Here is a 12,667-nt window from a genome sequence, read left to right on the forward strand (position 1 = left end):
GCATTCTGGTTAACGTCAAAACCCTCCTTTCTTATGAAACAGAGGAAGAAGAGACATGAACCGGAGTCAGACGGCACAAAATTTAATTAAAGGCACAACAACGATTAACACTTACTAACAATCGTTTCACTGATAAAATCTTTCACTTGACGTAAAAGCTGACTACGTTGAATCTGAAAATGAGCACCGTGGGATATTTTGTTCACTACTGATTCTATTCTCTGTGATCAGCTGCGCAGCAGTGTCCGTAGTGTATCGGTTATCACGCTCCCCTCACACGCGGAAAGTCCCCGGTTCGAGCGCAAGTAAACACAATGCACTCGCAAAAATTTTATTCTGTTCATTGAATAGTCCTGTTAATTTTAGCAAAAGTTGCCCCAGATTTCTGCTTTCATAAGCAATTAGTATTTTAAACGAGATTCCTAAAATGCAATGTGTGAAATGAGATATGGTTAACAGTTGATTAATTACAAAGGGCAAAATGCGTTATTGAAGTGTGTATCGCCTTTCTTTCATTCTGTAAATTATGGTAATCGGTTATTTAATGGTGATTGCAAAAGATTCAACTGCAGTTTGAATAGTGGCCGGCGAGACGAGCGCTCGTTTGGGATTTGGGGCTTCTCTGAAATGTATTCAAACAACCGAAGCGAAAAATCGATCCCCGAGAACGCCGGTTCAAACCTAGCCAGGTGAGGAGCTAACCATTGCAAAACCATTTTGTGTGTGTGCCTATTCTTGATGAACAGAGCACTGGAGACCGAGACAGTGACTTTGCCTTTTCGACCTGTCTTCTGAAGCGCCGCCCGGTCCCACTGCTACAGTTAATGAGCTGTTAGGATGTTAGTGCATCCGGGCTGCAGGAGGGCGCTCCAGGCGCAGCAGAGGAGTCTCTGCATTAGTTCTCCGTGGAAACGGTAATTTCCCCTTCGCTTTTCCTCTTCTCTATATCCCTGTGCTTTTATGTCTCTATTTCTCCCCCGGCTCAGTTTCCGGAATCATAACACGGTGTGGGGCATTTTTGGACACGCGTTTTCTTTGTTTCTTATTGAATGGACACTCAGACAGACCGATTGAAACTGCACTTTGAATCCCGTCGCTGACCCTGTGTTTTCCTGTTAATCTGTGTTGTTTTGCTTCCACATTCTCAATGAGAAAGTCCCCAGCCTCAATTTTTAAATAAAATAAGTCCCACCTCGTCAAATTGCGACACGCGCGGCGGAGATTCCCTAAATCAGCGCCAACTTTCCCCAAATCCTCCTTACAGGACCGCAACCCAAACTGTATCCTATATGGGAAATACCATTGAGAATTACTTCACTCACTGTAACACTGCCATTTGAATGGCATAATTCGCCTGTCAATGCGTGTTTTATTTATACTGAACCAATCATGCAAACTATGTCAATTTTCATATTTACTATACTTGAATGGAGAAAATACTTTAAATTGCCTCTGCCCACTTTCGAACCATTGAGTTTTCGGAAAGCGATCACCATTACACACCGGAAACCCTCCAACACTCGAGTACATTGCATTGTAGCGACTCAATAGGAACAGGAGGAGGCCATTCTGCTCCTCGATCATGTTGCGCCATTCAATTAGATCAGGGTTGATCTGTATCTTCATTTCATCTACCCGCTTTGTTTCCTTAACCCGTAATAACCTTACCCAACAAAAAGTTATCGCCATGAATTAATTACATTTCTGAACTTCAGGGATTCGGAGATTCCAGGGTTTAAAAGGGAACAAACGATGAAATGGGCCTCACTGTGGATCAGTTTTCTCTCTCTCAGAGGTATCTGACTAGTGAAGTTAAATAAAGAACAAGGGAGGAGCCGCTGTAGCCCTATTGACAGGAGAATAAACTAGCCATACATCTCTCACGTTTCCCAATTCTAACAGATGTGTAATCGACTTGAAACGTTCACTCTGTTTCTTTATCCACATATACTGCCTGACCTCTTGAGAAGTTCCACCATTTTCCGTTTCGATTTGAGATTTACAGCATTTGCAATCATTTTCTTTTGTCACTTAAAATAAACCCGCTGGTTGTTCATCCACAGCAGCATTAAACATAATGCGCCCGCCCGGGCTCGAACCGGAGACTTTTCGCGTGTAAAGCGAACGTGATAATCACTACACTACGGGCACTGCTGAGTCCGTATCTTCAACAGAGGGGAACTGACCAGTGAAGCCCCTCTGTGCTGATTGGTTCAGCTGAAACAGCATCAGTCAATATAAAGGAGGAGCTCACAAATATCAGGCGCAGTGCAGTCTGGTCAACGTCAGCCCCTCCTTTGTTATTCAACAGAGGAAGAAGAGACATGAGCGGGAGTCAAACGTCACAAACTTTTATTAAAGCTACAAATACGAGTAACACATACTTCCAAATCGTTTCACTGAAAACTTCTTTCATTGATGAAAAAGCTGACTGCGTTGAATCTGAAAATGTGCACTGGGCGATATTTTGTTCACGACTGATTCTATTATCTGTGGGCTATGCCGCAGCGGTTGGCGTAATGTACATGTTATCATGTTCGCCTCGCACGCGAATTGTCTCCGGGTTCGAGCCCGGGCTGGAAACATTTACATTCGCCAGGATTTCGTTATGTGCAGTAAACGATCCTGTTCGGTTTAAATAAAGTTGCGCCAAATTTCTGCTTTCATAAGCAATTAGCAATTTAATCGAGATTCGAAAAATACAAAGTGTAAAATGAGATATGGTTAACAGTTGATAACTTACAAAGGGGAAATTGCGTCATTGAAGAGCGTTTCCGCCTTTTTTGCATTCTGTAAATTATGGTAATCGGTTATTAAAGGGTGATTGCAAAAGATTCAACTGCAAGTTGAATAGTGGCCGGCGACACGAGTGCTCGTTTGGGACTTGAACCGTGGGATTCTCGGAAATTTAAACAAACACGGAAGCGAAAATCGGACTACCGAGAATGCCGCTTCAAAGCCTAGCCAGGTGAGGAGCTAACCATTGTAAAACCATCGCGTGTGTGCGGCTATTCTTGATGAGCAGAGCACTTTAGACCGAAACAGTGACTTTGCCTTTTCGGCCTGTCTTCTGAAGCGCCGCCCGGTCCCACTCCTACAGTTAATGAGCTGTTAGGATGTTAATGTATCCGGGCTGCAGGAGGCCGCTCCAGGCGCAGCAGAGGAGTCCCGGCATTAGTTCTCCTTGGAAACAGTATTTTCCCCTTCGCTCTTTCTCTTCTCTATATCCCTGTGCAGTTTCCTGAATCATAACAGGGTGGGGACATTTTTAGAGACGCGCTTTTTTTTATTACTTATTGAAAGGACAGCCAGACAGACCGATTGAAACTGCAATTTGAATCCTGTCGCCGACCTTGTGTTTTCCTATTAATCTGTGTTGTTCTGCTTTCCACATTCTCAATGAGAAAGTCCCCAGTCTCGATTTTTAAATATAATAATGCCCAGCTCGTCAAATAGTGACACGCGAGTGGGAGATTCCCTAAATCAGCGCCAACTTTCCCCAAATCCTCCTTACAGTACCGCAACCCAAACTGTGTCCTTTTTGGGAAATATTATTGAGAATTACTTCACTCATTGTAACGCTGCCATTTGAATGGCATAATTCGCCTGTCAATGCGCATTTTATTTATACTGAACCGAGCATGCAAATTAGTCCAGTTTTCATAATCACTAAACTTGAATGGAGAAAAGGCATTAAATGGCCTCTACCCACTTTCGAACCATTGAGTTTTCGTGCGTTAGCGGAATGCGATAACCACAACACACCGGAAACCCTCCAGCACTCGGGTACATTGTATTGCAGTGACTCCATAGGAAGAGGAGGAGGCCATTCAGCCCCTCGAGCCTGTTGCGCCATTCAATTAAATCAGAGATGATCTGTATCTTCACTCCATCTACCGGGTTTGGTTACGTAACCCTGAATACGCTTACCCAACAAAAATCTATCGACAGTACCGGCAATCTTCAGCCAGAAGCCATCACCTCTCCCGGATCCAGACAGATTCATGGATTACATTTCTGAACTTCAGCGATTCGGAGACTCCAGTGTTTAAAAGTGAACATAAGATGAAATGGGTCTCATTGTGGATCGATTTTCTCTCACTCGAAGTTATCTATTCAGTGAAGTGAAATAAAGAACAATTAAAGAACAAGTGAGAAGCCGTTGTGGCCCTTTTGACAGGAGGATAAATTCGCCTCTGCTTGCTCGCCAAACCTCGAACGTGACAACCGTTACACTGCGGACACCCCGGCTCTACAGCAGCAGCAGAGGGGAACTGACTGAGTGAACTCCCTCTGTGCTGATCGGCAATGTGTTTCCTCACTTTAAACAACTTCTGTCCCACACTGAAAGCTCTCAGTCCTTCTTCTCCGCTGCCCTTTACAAAAAATGTCACTGATTCCCCCCGCACACCCCTAACGTGTTCTCTTCCGCACCCACACAGTGGGGCCGCTCAGCCTCCCCCTGCCTGATCATGATCAGCCATGTCACCCAGTTTGTAATATTAAACCCAGAACAAGCGCCCCGCAAAGAGAGTCTGTAACCTAAATCTGTAACAGAAAGTTCTGGGTTTATTAACGGTGATGCAAGCAATTATAACTCGTCTCACAGACTAGAATTACTTTTATACAGTGAACTGTAGCCAAATCTTTTGTCACGCTGAATTCCTTGATTAAGAATCATAACCGGGTGAGTTCCAGTCGACCACCAGGGACCAGCTATGATTCTTATATATATATATATATATATATCAACCAGAATATGATTGGGAGCTGTTTAGACATCGTGTCGCAACGGTAGTGCGCCTGATCCCGAGGCTGCGTTTTCAAATGACGTCGGGGCCATGGTTGCTTTGCAGCTCATATGAGTCTGGATAATTAATATATTAATGGTTATCTCACAACAATGAGAACTTGAATTAGATGTATTTTATTAGATTGGTTTCTGGGATGTAGGTCTCGCTGGCAAGGCCAGCATTTATTGCCCATCCCTGAGGTGCTGGTCAGCCACTGTAGTCGCCTTTCACCACTTACAGGACTACATCATAGAATCAGAGAATGGATACAGCATAGAAAGAGGCCATTCGGCCCGTCCAGCCCGTGCCGGCTCTCTGCAAGAGCCCTTCAGCTAGTCCCACTCCCCCGCCCTTTCCCCGTAGGCCTGCACACTTTATTCCTTCAGTTACTTATCCAATATTTACATGTATCGGTATTATTTATTCATTTATTTGGGTGAAGCTGTCTCATTCAAAAATGTGTTCTGGCTATTTATTTCTGTCTTACTTTTAAATTACACGCAAATGACTTTATGCAGAACACCGATACACACAAATACATTGATCAATAACACACAGATACATTCACATTTATTCTTCACCAGCGCAATGATACACCCAAAATCCATTTAGAAGAATCACAGTTTCAAACACAGATATTTATATATTAATATCCTGAAGTATGTTATAAAAATAAAGAAAATAAATGTACAACTGACTCCAGTATTTTTACATGTATGTGTAACCTTTAGGTCGATGACCTTTCACCATTAATTCTCTATATACATAAATAGAACTGGAAGATGCCAGCGCTCCGTGTGAGATTACATTTGATTTGTGGCTGTTGTACAGCCGGTATGATGGAAATAGAAGAGGTTCGAGCACTTTAATGAGGTTTCCAATGAAGATAGATGCACCCCAATAAATGACAAAATATTTCAGATATAATGTAAATAGATCTATAAGCCGCAGAGTCATGAAATGCTTTACATGTAAACACGCGAAATTAATTTGTATCCAATACAGATTGACTCATTCTAATTGCGATTATTGTGTCACTTTACTTCAGTGTTCCCTGGCAGTCTCATGATTAGAATTCGGCACTCTTACTGCCCGGGTTCAATTCCCGGTCAAGAAAGTTATTTTTATAACAGTTTTTTATTAAATTAAACTAATTTTGTTTCAACTCTAACACGCATCAAACCTGGAAAATTGTCTTAATTATTATTAATTAACCGATAATCTTAATTTACAGAATGACATAAATGCTAAAGATACTTCACTAACATATATTGTGCTTTCTATGTGATGAACTGTTATGCATATCTTATTTTACACCATGGCCCGGATTTTACGGTGCTTCCTACAGCGAATGCACAGCATAGGCTATTGTACGCCTTCAGAACGTCTACACAAGTGCCAGGTATCCGCTCGCCCAGAATTTGAGATCTGTCAAATTTCGCTTTGACAGATTCACCGCATCCGCTACAACATCACTTTTGCTGTCACAGAGTTGGGCTAACTATTGTCCAGCGAATGCCCAGGAAACCCTAACACCTGATAATAGCAGGCATAAGGCTTTCTTTTACCATCGTAAGGGTTAAAATCAGTATTAAAATATATTTTTAAAGTGATATAAACATACACTTACATTTAAAATTCGTTTAGGTAAATTTTGTTACGTTTTAAAATGTTACATTTATATTTCAAAACATTCAATTTGAATTTTAAATCATAGATTCATAGAATAATAGATGATACGGCACAGAAGGGGGGCATGCAGCCCATTGAGTCTGCACTGGCACTTTGAAAGAGCTCTTCAAATAGTCCCACTCCCCTGCTTTTCCCCATAGTCCTGCAAATTTCTCCTTTTCAATTATTTATTCAATTCACTTTGGAAAGTTACTATTGCGTCTGCTCCACCGCCCTTTCAGGCAGCGCATTCCCGATCACAACAACTGGCTGTGGTAAAGAGAAACTCATCTTCCCTCTGGTACTTTTGCCGGTTAGGTTCAATTAGTCTCCTCCAGTTACCGACCCTCCTGCCACTGGAAACAGATTCTCCTTATTTACTCATCAAAACATCTTGTAAATTTAAAAACCTCGATTAAATTTCCTCTTAACCTTCTGCAGGAAACAATTCCAGCTTCTCAGTCTCTCAACATAACTGAAGTCAACTCATCCCTGGGACCACTCGCTCTTTGTGCTTGTCTCTCTTTCTTTGTCTCTATCTGTCTCTCTCTTTGTCTCTGCCTCTCTCTTTGTCCCTGTCTCTCTCTCTGTCTGTCTGTCCCTTCTGTCTCTTTCTCACTCTGTTCACAGATCCATTCTAGTTCTGATCAAACACTGCAGTTTTCAGTTTCTCAGTGGTATAGTGGTGAGTATCCTCGCCTGTCACTTTGGGCGACCGCGGTTCAAATCCCCGACGGGGAGGATTTTTTTTTTTTAACAACCCCAATTTTAAACTTCTTCCCAGCTCCTTGAATGCTCCTTTGAAAAGTTCAAGTGAAATAATTTTAAAAGATTTACTGGCATATGAAGAACTGTATAAAAACTTCCTGCACCTGTTCCTCGTTGGAATCGTGCTCGCCCTCTATTTCCCTCTCACTGTTCTGTGGGACAGAGAGGAGTCATAACGGCACAGAATGAGACCATTGAATGCTTAATTAAATTCATTTATTTTGAACATGTGACCATTTATTCTTACTTCCGTGGTGTGAAATGTTATTTATTTGGAGATTTCTATTATGCTTATGGGATTCCGTACATAAAGCATCATAGGAATCCCCCTGTTAGATTGGTTGGCCTGGCCAACGTGAATCCAGGGATGCTGCCGAACCGTGAGCGCCAATGTTATCCGTGGGCCTTTATGCAGGCGTACGCCAGCAGGCCCAAGACCGCAAGTGTGCGAAACTCCGGAGACACCAGTTAATTGGGATTTGTTTCTCGGTTCGGAGGCATAAGCCGGAGCCAAACCTCCGATCGCAATTTCAAGGCCCATCGTATTTTAGGAGGCTGGTTTAAAATGTTCAGTACTTACGACATCAGGAATCTGGGGCAAATTTTGTTCAATATAAACGGACCGGTTGTTGCGCAGAATAAAAAGGTTCCACTCGAACATATCCACCCGGGCTCGATTTGGGAACTGTTCATGTAGGAGGCGAACATGATAGTCGCTGCACTACGGAAACCGGAGCGTTAGTGTCCACGGAAAAGCGAATCAGCAGCGAACATAAAATCTCATGGTGATCATTTTCAGATTCAATGCAGTCAGCCATTAAATAAAGTGGATTAATTTTACAGTGAAAAGATTTGGAAGTGTTACTCGTATCTGTGCCTTTAATTAAAGTTTGTGGCGTCTGAATCCCGCTCATGTCTCTGAATAAGAAGGGAGGGGCTTGACGTAGACCAGACTGCACTGTGCCTGATGTTTGTGAACTCATCCTTTATATTGAGCGGTTTCTCGTTCTTTGATCGGCCTCAGCATCAGCTCAGCGGTAACTTCGCAGCCATTAACTAAATTGTAAGCTCGAACTCTCTCTCACCGTGGGCGTTGTATGGTGATTTTATAGTCATATTCAATCCCCTTCTTCTACACCGAAACAAATTGTAGCCGTGATTTTAAACCTATGCTGCGTGATTGATAGCGATCACCTTTAAATGATTCAGAAAACCAGTCCTTTCGCCTCCGCAACACGATTTCGATTCCTGGTCAGGAAAGTGACTTTTGTAACACAGTTTTTAAATCACAACCTGATGAAATTGACTACATTCAGCTGATTTGAAAAAATTAGAATTGTATAAATTACCATTACTTACCCCATAACTTTCATTTGCAGAACGAAAGAATTAATTGCTTTGCACCATTTAAAATTATTCTGTGTGTCTATTCTTCCTACCAAAGTGAATAACCTCACATTTCCCTACATTATATTCCATCTGCCACCTTCTTGCCCGCCCACTCACTTCACCTGTCTATATCCCATTGTAGGCTCTTTGTGTCCTCACAGCTTACTTTCCCACCTAGCTTTGTATCATCAGAAAACTTGGATACATTACACTCTGTCCCTTCATCTAAGTCAGTAATATCGACTGTAAATAGCTGAAGCATGCGCACTTGATCTTTGCGGCACCCCACTAGTTACAGCCTGCCAATCTGAAAATGACCCGATAATTCCTACTCTCTATTTTCTGTCCATTAACCAAACCTCTATTCTTGCTAATACATGACCTCCAGTCCCATGAGCCCTTATCTTGTGTAACAAGCTTTTACGTGTTTGCTTATCGAATGCCTTTTGGAAATCCAAATATGCTGCCTCCACTGGTTCCCCTTATAGTTCCAATGAATGCCTGAAGCAGAACATCCCGTTGTGCGAATGGAGCCTGTTTGTCGGACAAGGCTACATGTAAGGAAGGAGTGTGGTAAGGGGATAAGGGAAGTGATACTCTGGTAACAAGGTCGGGTAATAAAAATAGAAAGTGCTGGAAACACTCAACAGGTCAGGCAGCAGCTGTGGAGAGAGAAGCAGATTTAACGTTTCCGGTCGAAAACCTTCCATCAGAAGGTGGGCAGTTGTGTTAGGTTACACTATTAAACGTGCACATTGTCACGTAGTAGAGGTGAGGAAAAGATATCAAAAGTTTGGAACAGATACTTTAGAATTCGTTAAAGGTTTGATTAACTTGTTTTTCGAACTCGGAACTATAACGTGTTGGAGTTCCTCGGCTAAAATTCGCAAAGATTTGTTTAAGAGCTGTTGTTAATTATACTTCTAATTATTGCATGATTAATAAATCTGACATTTACGGTTGCGAACCCTTTTACTGCACTGCGCGTTCTCCAGCTGAGCTCGGAGCGTCGTCCCCTTCAATCCATCGCTCACAGGGACTGTTCCATTCAGCATTTCTTTTCTCTGGGCCTTGGTGAAATTTCACAGATTGAAAGCGACGCGTCTCAACCCCAAGCTCGTCAGCGACTTGCTAACCGCTGCACAGCGACCACACTCTGCTCCCGTGAGATGGAGGCCCAGGAGCTGTTTCAAGCTCGAGTGCAGTTACAAGCAGAACTCATTCAAAGAAAGTTCACATCATTGAGGCGCCTGAGTCTTTGCACCGAACTCCTTCCCAAAGAGTTGAGATTAATGTGGGGGTGATTTGGTCACATTTTCCCTCACATTACAACACTTCAAAGGGATTTCAATGGGGTTAAAGCCCCTTGGGACGTCCTGAGTTCGTGAAAAGCTCTGTATCAAAGCCAGTGTTTTTTTTCTCCAGAAGTTCGAACAGCAAGTTCATAATTCGTGTGCAAAACAAGGACTCGTCCGGGATCTCTCGCAAGTTTCAACCAATAACCCCGAAGCGAGAATCATACCAACGAGCCAACTGATAAATTTGACTGGAGATAAGAGGCAAGCAATGTAAAACCATTTTGTTTGTGTGGTTGTTCTTGATGAGCAGAGCACTTAAGACCGAGACAGTGGCTTTGCCTTTTCGAACTGTCTACTGAAGCGCCGCCCGGGCCCACTGCTACAGTTAATGAGCTGTAGTTGAATATTGGATGGGATAAAAATTGAAAAAGAGGAGGTACTAGAAAGCTGGCTGTACCAGGGCCAGTTGAAATGGATCCTAGGATACTGAGGGGAGTAAAGGTGGGAATTACGGAGGTACTGACCATAATCTTCCAATACTCATTGGATATGGGGTGTGCCTGACGTCTGGAGGATTGCAAATGTTACACCCTTGTTGAAAAAAGTGTATAAGGTTCAACACAGCAACTGCACGCCAGTCAGCTTAACGTCGGTAGTGAGGAAGCTTTTAGAAAGGATAACCCTGCACAAAATGACCAGTCACTTGGACAAGTGTGGATTAATTAAGGAAAGTCTGCTCGGATTTGTTAAACGCAACTCGTCTTTTCCAAACTTGATTGAATTTTTTGATGAGGTGAAAGAGAGGGTTGATGAGGGAAATTCATTTGATGTGGTGGACATGGACTCCCAAAAGGCATTTGATAAAGTGCCACGTAACAGGCTTGCCGGCAAAGCTTAAGCCCATGTAATAAAAGGGACAGTGGCAGCATGGATGTCAAATTTGCTAAGTGACAGGAAACAGAGAGTAGTGCTGAACTGTTGTTTCTCTGACTGGAGGAAGGTACACAGTGGTGTTCCCCAGGGGTCGGTACTAGGAGCCTGCTCCGTCATTCAATGAGATCATGGCTGATCATCCAAATTCAGTACCCTGTCCCTCCCTTCTCCCCATATCCCTTGATCCCTTTAGCCTTAAGAAGTATATCTAACTCAGTGAAGTGAAATAAAGAGCAATTAAAGAACAAGGTAGAAGCCGCTGTGGCCCATTTGACAGGAGAATAAATTCGCCTCTAGTTGTTCGCCACAGCAAGTTTAAAACATATATGTTTCCACCCGGGCTCGAACCTGATAACCGCTACAATGTGGAAACCACCGGCTCTGTAGCAGCAGCAGAGTGGTACTGAGTCAGTTAACGCGCTCTGTGCGGATCGGCAATGTGTTGCCTCACTTTAAACACCTTCTGTCCCACACTGAATACTCTCAGTCCTTCTCCCCCGCTGCCCTTTACAAAAAATGTCACTAATTCCCCCACACACCCCTAACATGAATCCTTCCACATCCTGACATTGGGGCCGCTGAAGCTCCCACTGTCTCCTCAAATCCCCTCTAAATCTCCTGCCCCTTACCCTGAATCTATGCCCCCTTGTTATTGACCCCCCTACTGAGGGGAAAATTTCCTCTTTATCTACCCTATCTATGCCCCTCATCATTTTGTACACCTCAATCAGGTCCCCCCTCAGCCTTCTTTGATCCAAGGAAAACAACCCCAGCCTGTTTAGCCTTTCTTCATAGCTGAGGCGCTCCATCCGAGTTAACATCCTGGTGAACCTTCTCTGCACCCTCTCCAAAGCAATCACATCCTTCCTATAGTGAGGCGACCAGAACTGCACACAATACTCCAGCTGTGGCCTCAACAGCGTTTTGTATAGCTCCATCATAACCTCCCTGCTCTTATATTCTATGCCTTGGCAAATGAAGGCAAGTATCCCATATGCCTTTTTAACCACCTTATCTACCTGTTCCGCTGCCTTCAGGGATCTATGTACATGTACACCAAGCTCCCTCTGACCCTCTGTCCTTCCTAGGGTCCTATCACTCATTGTGTATTCCCTTGCCTTATTTCTCCGTCCAAAATGCATCACCTCGCACTTTTCAGGGTTAAATTCCATTTGCCACTTTTCCGCCCATCTGACCAACCCATTTATATCGTCCTGTAGACTGAGGCTTTCCTCCTCGCAATTTACCGCCCCACCAATTTTCGTGTCATCTGCGAACTTACTGATCATACCTTTTTCATTCTCATCCGAATCATTTATGTAGATCACAAACAGCAAGGGACCCAGCACCGATCCCTGAGATATCCCACTGGACACAGGCTTCCAGTCACAAAAGCAACCTTCGACCATCACCCTCTGCCTCCTGCCACTCAGCCAGTTTAGGATCCAACGCGCCAAGGCACCCTGGATCCCATGGGCTCTTACCTTCTTGACCAGTCTCCTATGCTGGACTTTGACAAAAGCTTTACTGAAGTCCATGTAACCACATCCACAGCATTTCCCTCATCCACACACCTAGTCACCCCCTCGAAAAATTCAATCAGATTGGTCAGACATGATTTACCCTTGACAAAGCCATGCTGACTATCCCCGATTAATCCTTCCCCCTCCAAGTGGTGAATAATTTTGACCCTCAGAATTTTTTCCAATAATTTCCCTACCACAGATGTTAGGCTCACTGGCCTGTAATTCCCTGGTTTATCCCTGCCACCCTTCTTGAATAATGGTACTACGTTAGCTGTTCTCCAGTCCTCTG

The 12,667-nt window shown here is 43.5% G+C and overlaps 1 non-coding gene across 1 annotated transcript; it reads right to left on the reverse strand.

Annotated features, from left to right (window-relative positions):
* Positions 1-2,078: 2,078 nt before the first annotated feature.
* trnav-uac (transfer RNA valine (anticodon UAC)) lies at positions 2,079-2,151 on the reverse strand. The gene has a single exon. It is a non-coding gene; the product is annotated as a tRNA-Val (tRNA).
* Positions 2,152-12,667: the final 10,516 nt, after the last annotated feature.

This window comes from Somniosus microcephalus, unplaced genomic scaffold (genome assembly GCF_052327205.1).
Source record: "Somniosus microcephalus isolate GS21.2 unplaced genomic scaffold, FLI_Smic_1.0 unresolved_chr4, whole genome shotgun sequence".
Lineage (NCBI taxonomy): Eukaryota > Metazoa > Chordata > Chondrichthyes > Squaliformes > Somniosidae > Somniosus > Somniosus microcephalus.